The sequence below is a fragment of the Nannobrachium achirus genome, assembly GCF_963921795.1.
Source record: "Nannobrachium achirus genome assembly, chromosome: 7".
In the NCBI taxonomy this organism is placed as follows: domain Eukaryota; kingdom Metazoa; phylum Chordata; class Actinopteri; order Myctophiformes; family Myctophidae; genus Nannobrachium; species Nannobrachium achirus.
This window is the reverse complement of record NC_137816.1, coordinates 16,046,498-16,055,991: the sequence shown is the minus strand read 5'-3', so window position 1 is coordinate 16,055,991 and position 9,494 is coordinate 16,046,498.

The window sequence follows — 9,494 nt, the reverse complement described above, 5'->3', positions numbered from 1 at the left end:
TCTAAAAGCGTTGTGTGCTTGTAAATCTGCTGTTTTCACTACTTTTGTGCGACGGCCTGCAACGATGAAGCAGGGCTTTACTTTGCGAAAGAACGTACACATTTGAAACTTGGAGATACGAGGTTTCCACCCGATAACGACGAAATTATCCTACCCTAGTGTTAAAGCTTGACCTTTGCTGAGGAAAGATCTAGGGGTCTAAGAGGGAGCCCCTTCATCAATCTGAGACGTCCTCAGGGATTAATTAATCCCATTCTCCCATTATGTCTCTGTAATTTTGTCTCTGACTGGGAGAGGCAAATGCTCTTCTAATCTCTGACAGCCAGGTGTAAGTGCATTTCCTGTCAAGAATCTATTCCTCTTTTCAGTTTGTTTGTTTTCAAAGTCTCCTGTGGCATTGTTTCTCAGGATGCTCTATAGTCTATAACATGTATACATTCATACAAGATGGACTGTGTGAATATGGTTCATACTGTACCTGTTCCACAGCAACACTACATACTGTAAGAGTCTGTAAATACATGCAACATTTATATAATCCAACATTTTCACATACAGCATATCGTCACTGTCGGGCAGAAACCTTGTATCTCCAAGTTTCAAATTTGTAAGTTTTTTCGCAAAGTAAAGCCCTGCTTCATCAGGCAAGGCCGTCCCCCAAAAGTAGTGAAAACAGCAGATCTACAAGCACACAACGCCTCGCGGTGCGAGGCGTTGTGTTCTTGTAGATCGGCTGTTTTCACTAGTTTAGTTAATTTTTTTAAATGATATAAAAAACAAATGGTATGGGACATACAAGGTTTTCACCCGACAACGACGATAAGCATTAGAGTTCTCAACGGGCCTGATGGCCCGGCCCTAACTGGGCCCTAACTGGGGCAGGCCTGAATAATTTCATACATTTTAGGCCCTACCTGGTCCGAAAATGTCGGGTCGGGTTTGGGAAGAATTTGAGAACTCCATCACAGAGTAAAGGTAATAAAATAATAAAAAAAATATACACATTTTCTTTTTTCATTGAGCCTGAGGCCCGGCCAGCTCTAATATGCATACTTTTTCACTCTAGGCTATTACACAATACAGTCCTTTACAGCATCTTGAAGACACTGCAGTGGTTAGCCAAGGAAACCAATTAAATTAGCAGCACAGATCACAAGCATCTGTTTGATGTCACTGACGATGTGTCAGGGTGCTGCCATATGCAACTGTGTTGATCAGCGCTGGGTGTGCAGCGTCTCCATAATGTGATGAATGTCACACTCCCAAAACACAGAACACAAAATTAACGCTCTTTCTTAAAACTAGACCATTAATGTCAATCATTTTCTAGAGCTGAGAAAGGCTGGAGCGGGCCAGCGCGTACAACAGAGCCCACCACAGTCTGCACAGTCTCACCATGGCACTCCCCAGACAGGCCACCGCTAATAACCACAGCTAATCTTCTTTTCATGGTCTTCATTACGAGCTGTCAGAACATAAATTGAGAGTAAATTGCCATGTTTATTAACACAGTACTAAAACAGCAACCTTAACTGTTCTGCCCCTTCATGCAAATGTTAATGGTTAACAATGACCAGGAAAATAAATTAAAAATTGGTGTAAAATGATCCTGCACCACGCGCACACACAACCACACAGCCCGCACACGCACGCACGCACAGTCACACACACACACGCTTCCAACATAGTACATACAAACACATGCACAGATCTTCACCACCACAATTCCACCGTAATATGCCTCCTCAAACATTATGTCCTCTGTTGATGTCCCCCATTGAGAACCTATTCAGACAGACACTTGCTTGCCACATATTTGCAGCTTTGTGTAACGATGGGTTGGGCTATGCTCCACGGAGCACCACATTGACAGGGTTCTGAGTCCGAGACTTTGCTGCGGCCTTTGCCATATAACACAGTAATTACTAGATCAAATCTGCTCAAATTGAGGCAACGCTGTTCTGTGATCCCTCCTATACTAATCAGCACGTTGAGGTATGGCTGTGTGACTATAAATTGCTGACTTAATTAAAACCAGGACCTCTCTGTCATCTAATTACAGGGAGAAAAGGTTATTGCTTCAATGCAATTTTCCAAATATGATTCCTTCACAGTTATTAAAGGCCCAGGCGTCCTTTATTGTTTCAGATTTTTCAATATGGAAATGGCCCCGGTGACAGACGTAATGACTCGGGGAAAACGCTTCATCTCGATAGCGGCCTGGCACGGCCATTTGTCTAAGATAAGTGGAGCGGACAGGAACGAGGAAATGTCATGGGAGGCATCCCATGATTGCCTCCACTTTACAGTTGTCATTAAACAGAGCAAAGGTTTCTTTTCTCCTGCGCGGCAGCAATGAGAAGTGTATTAATCTATCTAGAATGGTATGGGCGGTGAGTTATTATAACTATGAAAATGCACAAGGGAGGGGAGGGGAAATGTGGAGGCTATCACAATGCGAGGGACTCCAGATTTTCTGTTGTTCAGTCGAACCCGGATGGAGCCTAAACATCAGTGAGACCAGTTATAGAAAAGAGGACAGCATACATATTGGTATCTATCTGTCAGTGACATGTAGTGAGGCAGTCAAGATAGAGCTGGGTTTCTTGACTAAAAGGTGAATATTCTGACCTTAGAATCCCTATTCTCGGGAGAACTGTTGGTGAAAATAACTGATCTAAAAGTTCACAAGGCATTGGAACGTGTTGTGTTGCGAGCTGGTAGATCGGCTATATCTTTGGTGATTTGTTGTAGAGGGAAAAAAGAAACAGACTATAGAGCCCGAGGGACTCCATGGTCCCTTTTTACTGTATGTTCAAAGTACACATAAAGTAGGGGTTAAGCAGTTAAACGTGTTTGGCATTGGGAAGACTGCAATTTCCGAAGAGCATAGTTTATTTTTGTTAGCATGGTCTGCAACTGCAGAATGCCATGCATTTTGACAGAATAATCATATTGACAGAGCTACTGAGTTTCACAATGTAAGCCTGTTATTTAATTTGCAGGTTAAATTGGTTATTGGTAGACCAAAGTGGTTAAGCTTTGTAAGATACATTATGGCCGAATAAACTAAATGTAAAAGGTGATTAAACATAATACTGTCATTGCAGTCACAAAGGGGCTATGAGACAAAAGTGTCATTAGTATTTGAAATGCAGTGCACCCTGATGGATGAGGTTACATTTTCAAAACAAGGAAAAATGCATAAAACCCCACAGAAAATGAATCACAATGGAATTCAGTCATGGCCAATAGGAATGAATGTGAAAAACGTGGTGCCTGGCCTATGTGGGAAGCGGAAGCTGCATCATGTTTTTGATTGCACAACTATACGGTTCAGTTGTCGTAGGTCGAAATGTGAATCAGTCTGGTATAGCGATTTGATTTGAAGCAGAGGTTCTTCGATGGCCTACTGGAGGAGTTCCGGAGATTAGCTGTTCACAGACGGACTGACTCGCACACATGGACGGCACATGGACGGCACACAAAGCGACGGACAGGAGCAAAAACATAGTCTCCGTCCGGCCTGGCAGAGACAATAAAATGATGCAACAAATAAAGAAATAGAATCACTTGTCTCTTGTGCAGGTGAGATATCATTTAGCAGAAGTCAATTTGGGAACCCATTGTCAAAAAAAGGGGGAAAAACAGCACCTAATCTGTTTTTCTTTAAGCAGAAGAAACCAATGTATACGTTGACAGTGCCTTATGGTTATTATGGGTGACTGGGTGCCATGGCATTGGTCCAACATCTCATTGTTCTGACGTCCCATTAGTCCGACACTGGTGAATGCTAACCTGGTGAATGCTAACCTGCCGACACAGGTGAATGTTAACCTGGTGAATGTTAACCTGGTTAATGCTACTACCGTATGCTTAAACTTAAGCCTAATCCTAACCTCAGTAAAACTATGCCTAAACCTAACCCTAACCAATGTAGGACTAATGAGATGTCAGACTTATGGGCAGTCTGCAGCAGCTCCGGCGCACACCTGCAGTCCTATACACCGAAGAATTCCATGTGGTGGCCTGTAGTCATAGAATGACATAAAGAGAGACTGGTTCCTAGTCCATAGAAGTCCCAGACCGTAAGAGAAATATGAATTTATTAATTGAGCCGCATTACAGGACTTTTTTTTTTATTTATCTCTCCTGTGAATACCAACACTTTCCAGTGTTAGTCAACTTCAGTGCAGGAGTTCAGCTATTTATCATTAATTAAGCACTGAAACTGTCATCTCTTCAACCTGCTTAACATGGTAACCAGTAAGACGCCTAATGGCGAAAAGCGACTTTGACCATCTGTCTTGACCATATATGGATTCTGTTAGTGTGGTTCTCCAGGGTATCATCTGGGTTACAATCCCTTTTATACCCATACATGGAGATCCCTAACTCCCTGCTCTGAGTATCTGACATCACTAATCCCTTTTATGCCCATATATGGAGATCCCTAACAGAATCCCTTTTATGCCCATATATGAAGATCCCTGCTCTGAGTATCTGACATCACTGTGATGTCACCTGTTTATGCCTAATGCCTATATATGGAGATCCCTGCTCTGAGTGTCTGACATCACTGCGATGTCACCTGTGATGTCACAGTGACACATCACCAAAGTATCAGGCGTTACACGTATACATACATACATACGGACAAGTTGTGCCGGTTCTGACAGTAAACTGTGACCTATGGTCACAATAAAATGTTCGTTTAAAGCTTTAATGTACGACATTATAACCAGAAATAAATAATTGTGTTCTTCCTCCAAAAACTAATGTCCTTTAAAACCCTATTTCTCAATGTCAGGTCCTGGGACCAAAAGGGGTCCAAGTGGACCATTACGGGTCTATAACCAGTGGTGGAAAAACTACTCAAATGTTTTACTTAAGTAAAAGTATCAATACTGCAATGTAGAAATACTCTGTTACGTAAAAGTCTGAAATTCTAAATTTACTTGAGTAACAAGTACAAAAGTATTGGCATCAAAATGTACTTATGTAGAAAGTACCAAAGTAGAAAGTACTAATTATGCAGAATTTCCCATTTCACAAGTTTTCTAATGTATGAAAGGTAAAGAAAATCTTTTGAGAATAGCAGATCTACAAGCTCACAATGCATCACATTGCGACGCATTGTGAGCTTGTACAGTAGATTGGCTATTTTCAAAAAAAGTCTACAAAGTAAGTAGTAACTAAAGTTTTCAAATAATTATAGTGTAATAAAAGTATAATATTTGCCTCTGAGAGATAGTGGAGTAGAAGTAAAAGTACTGACATTTGGAAATACTCCACTAAAGTACCTCAAAATTACCTCAGAAATTGAAGGGGATATTTCACTTAAAAAAAAAAACTTTGGTCATTTTATCATTTAATCAGGCTGTTGGGAACACCCAGGACAGTTTTTGAATTGCTTGATTCAGTATTTTCCCCCTTCCTATTCAAACCCATTGTAACTTCAAACTCCAATTTAACCATGATAGATTCAATGAAAACACCCATACTTTTCTGGTGACTCCTGACACCCTCAGAATACATGAGCAGGCCGTGTTTTTATACATTTTTCTTTCTTTCTTTTTTTTTCATTAATTTTTAATATATATTTTTTTAATAATAATTACAAAATGCAAAAACTGTCCTGGCTGTTCCCAAAAGCCTGATTAGATGATAAAATTACATTTTTTAAAGTGAAAGATCCCTTTAAGTACAGTACTTAAGTAACTGTAGTTAGTTACTTTCCACCACTGTCTATAGTATATATATAATATAAATGGACCTGATGCAAAACAAACTGGGGGCCCTTGAAATGGAAAAGGTTGAGAATCACTGCTTTAACACACATATCTGGGATATATCAGGACAGATAAACAACAGGACGTGGCAGGAAGAGGCTACAATAGGACTGTACAATCCTGGACACTAATGCTCTGTGTCTCTCAGCATAGGGTTTTCATAATCACATTAACCAAATGCCTTCTGCAGTGTGTGTAATCACATGGTTAACTGAACATCCCTGTAGCTGCGGCCCCCCTCCCCTTCCCTCTGCTCTGTGAAATATTCATGATGAAAGCCCCATCCACAATCCACTTATTCTCTAATGCCTAGAGTTGTTCATCCATGCTATTATTGTATGGGATTAATCCTAACTTCCGCGATTACCTTTCCCAAATATATACGTCTACACTTGGCAAAGTGGGACTATACTGACTCAAAAGGAACATCTTTTTTAACCCATTTAGGCCAGAACACATTATGACGCAATATTTTATGCTTTAACTATTGAAAAATAGCAGATATACAAGCTCACAGCGCGGCACCGAGTGCCGCGCTGCGAGCTTGTAGATCTGCTATTTTTGAAAAACCGTGAAAATTTGATTTTTGACCCGATTACATAAGTGTCTTTTGAATCCTTCTAAGATTTTTTGAAAAAACGATGTTTGTATGTCAACAATCTGGCCAGCCATCGTCAAAGAAAAGAAGAAAAGGTCCTACTACTATGTCAGTGGTTCTCAAACCTTTTCATGTGAAGGACCCCCAAAATGATATTTATTTGGCCACGGACCCCCATCTCAAAATATTTAGTCCCAGGGACCACCCAGAAGCAAAATTTGAGTTACAAACGTTCGCTTTGAAAATACATATATTCAAAGATTTGCACACATTTTCACGACTTTTTCAAAAATAGCAGATCTACAAGCTCGCAGCGCGGCACTCGGTGCCGCGCTGTGAGCTTGTATATCTGCTATTTTTCACTGGTTAAAGCATTCAATAATTTTAGGCCTAAAGCCTACTTTACTTCTGCTAAAGAAGAAAAAAAATACCTACGATAATTATATTGACTGATAAAATATTTGAGCTTGTGATTTTGAAATCCAAGCTGGTGTGATGCGTCTCAAAACCCAAATTCAACAAGCCTGCAATTTTAACATATATCAAACTTTACCGTCAAATACAAATTGTACATTAATACTAAAGAGATGTGTGTCCCACTGGGAAAACATATTTATATTTCCTCATCTCCGCGCAACACACTGATTCAAATTGACTGGGCAAGGCTAATTTAAATACATTAACTATTCATTAATTGAATAAAAAGGCCAGTTAGCCCCAGGGTCATTTTATAATCATAAACTGGGGTGTACAGTTTATGCAAAACAGCAAAGTGCCATGTGCTGGCTTATTATGCTAATGACAAAATGCATGTTTTTCCTGGCCATGCAGGGTGATTAGGCTTGACAGTGTCAGCAAGTTGTTTCCAGGGTACATAGCCTACTCTCCAATGTTACTGCATGTTGAGATGAAGTATCTGGATAATGGACTCTTATAGTTGAGATATTAGTGCTCTTCTCTCACACTGCCTCTGTCTCACACAGACTATCTTACTCTGTTGCAGTTTATGTTCTCTGTCTTTGGCCTAATCATGTTGCGGCCTTGTCTTGGTCTCGGACAAGGGTCTGACATTTCAAAATGTTTGAAACAATTCTTCTATTTAAGCCCATCGGAGCACAGGTCCTCTGCCAGGTCGCCTGAGGTCGGGTTCCTTATTGTGGGCCAGCAATGTTTGGAATTTGCCAATCAGGATGGAATATGAAAAACTGTGACTATTAAGATATTGTGTACTGATTTGCGTGATTTTTAAGATTTGTTTTTTGGCTTTTATGGTGTTATTGGATAGGACGGTAGACTGACAGGAAATGGAGGGAGAGACGGGGAGTGACATGTGGCAAAGGTCGTCCGGATCGGGAATCGAACCGGCGACGCCGTCAGGCAGGCATCAATGCCTATGTGGTATGCGCCTGGACCAGTAGGCCAGCGGGCGCCCCTGGACACATTTTAATATAAAAATGTATATATAAAAATAAAAATAAAGATCTGCCTCCTGGTGGCGCTATAATAGAGCAATTTTAAAAAGGGAAGCATTTGTTCCTTAACTAGTGTAAATGAAAACGGGCCACTCCTGCAAACTTTAGATTTAAATGTGGACAAAATCTGAAGTAAAATCCCAAAATGTGTTTTACATAATTCGGCCTCCTGGTGGCTCTATAAAAGGCAGATGTGAACTAGGAAAAGTGCTCCTCGGACAGAAGCCAATCCCACAAGCTTGCAATACCTTGCATGCGTTTTTATGGTATTTCAGTAGAATGTTCACCCAAGAATAGAGATGATACAGGCTTCAAGTCGTTAATTTCTTTTTTATATTATTCGTTTTGTGCTCCTGTAACTTGGTTCTTGGTCTTAAAAGGGGTGTAAGTAATATGTATTTGTTAAAGACGGGTGCCATGATTCTTCCCCCCCCCAAAAAAGCATGATGATCAGTTATTGTGATTATAAAAAAGTGTACAGAAAGTGTTAAATGTATGATTTTATTTGGCCACACCCACCAATTCATTAAGTATGCCTGGTTGTCAGGTGGGTGGTGACCCAGCTGAAGTTAGACTCTATAGACGCATACAAAAGAGAAAAAGTACAAAACTATGGCACCACCTCTTTAAAAAGAAGTTAAAGCTCGACACAGCTAGTAATCATTGCTGTAGTGTTTGTTGAGTACAGGATTATATCTGTATCTCCAGCTCTTTAGTAAACACTAAACAGAAAAAAGAAATTGAACTTTGAACTTTAAATAGATCATGTATTATCTTAAATGTAATAGTAATCCAGTCCCAATTTAGAACGTTTCTAAAGTTTTGGCCTTTATCTCTGGACCCGCAGGTCATCAAAATAGATTTTTGATGATAATCGGATGTTGCATTCATGATTTGAGGGATTTTGCTCCAAACATTTGTTTTACAAAAGTCAACCTGAAGGCGGTTCTATAACAGGCCAATGTGAAAAGGGTGGCATTTGTTCCTCGACCAAGTGGTAATGTGTGTGCAAAGTTTCACAGAAATCACATGCTGCGTTCATGATTTGAGGCATTTCGTTCAAAACAGACCAACCCTGCAAACTTTGAAAGCCAATGTTAGCCAATTAGGATAGAATATGAAATATGGAACAGGCAGTGATGTTACTAGGTTTTCAATGTAATGGGTCCCGGGACCCACAGGTGGTCATTCAAATGGGTCCCAGAAAAGTTTTATGAGTCCTCAATATAAAGTTTACGCGCGCAAAATGGCGTCAAACGTCGGTGGAATCAAAACATTGACGTTTCTATCGCCTGTTTAAGACTTTTATTTGCGTGATTTTTGGATAAAAGCTGAAGGACTAATATAAACATTTCTTTTTTACATAAGTCGGCCTACTGGTGGCGCAATAAAAGGCAGATGTGAAAAATGCAGGGCTAAGGTTTTTCCTTGCCTCTAGGGAGTGCGCATCCAAGTTTTACACTGATCAGTGGAGTTATAGTTAAAACACGAATCGGCCTGTTATAGCGCTGAGGCTGATTTGAACTAATTTAAGTGGCATTTCTTCCTCAGCCTAGTGGGAATGTGCATGCTGCGTTCATGATTTGATGCGTTTCGTTCAAAATGGACCAATCCCAAAAAACTTTGGAAGCC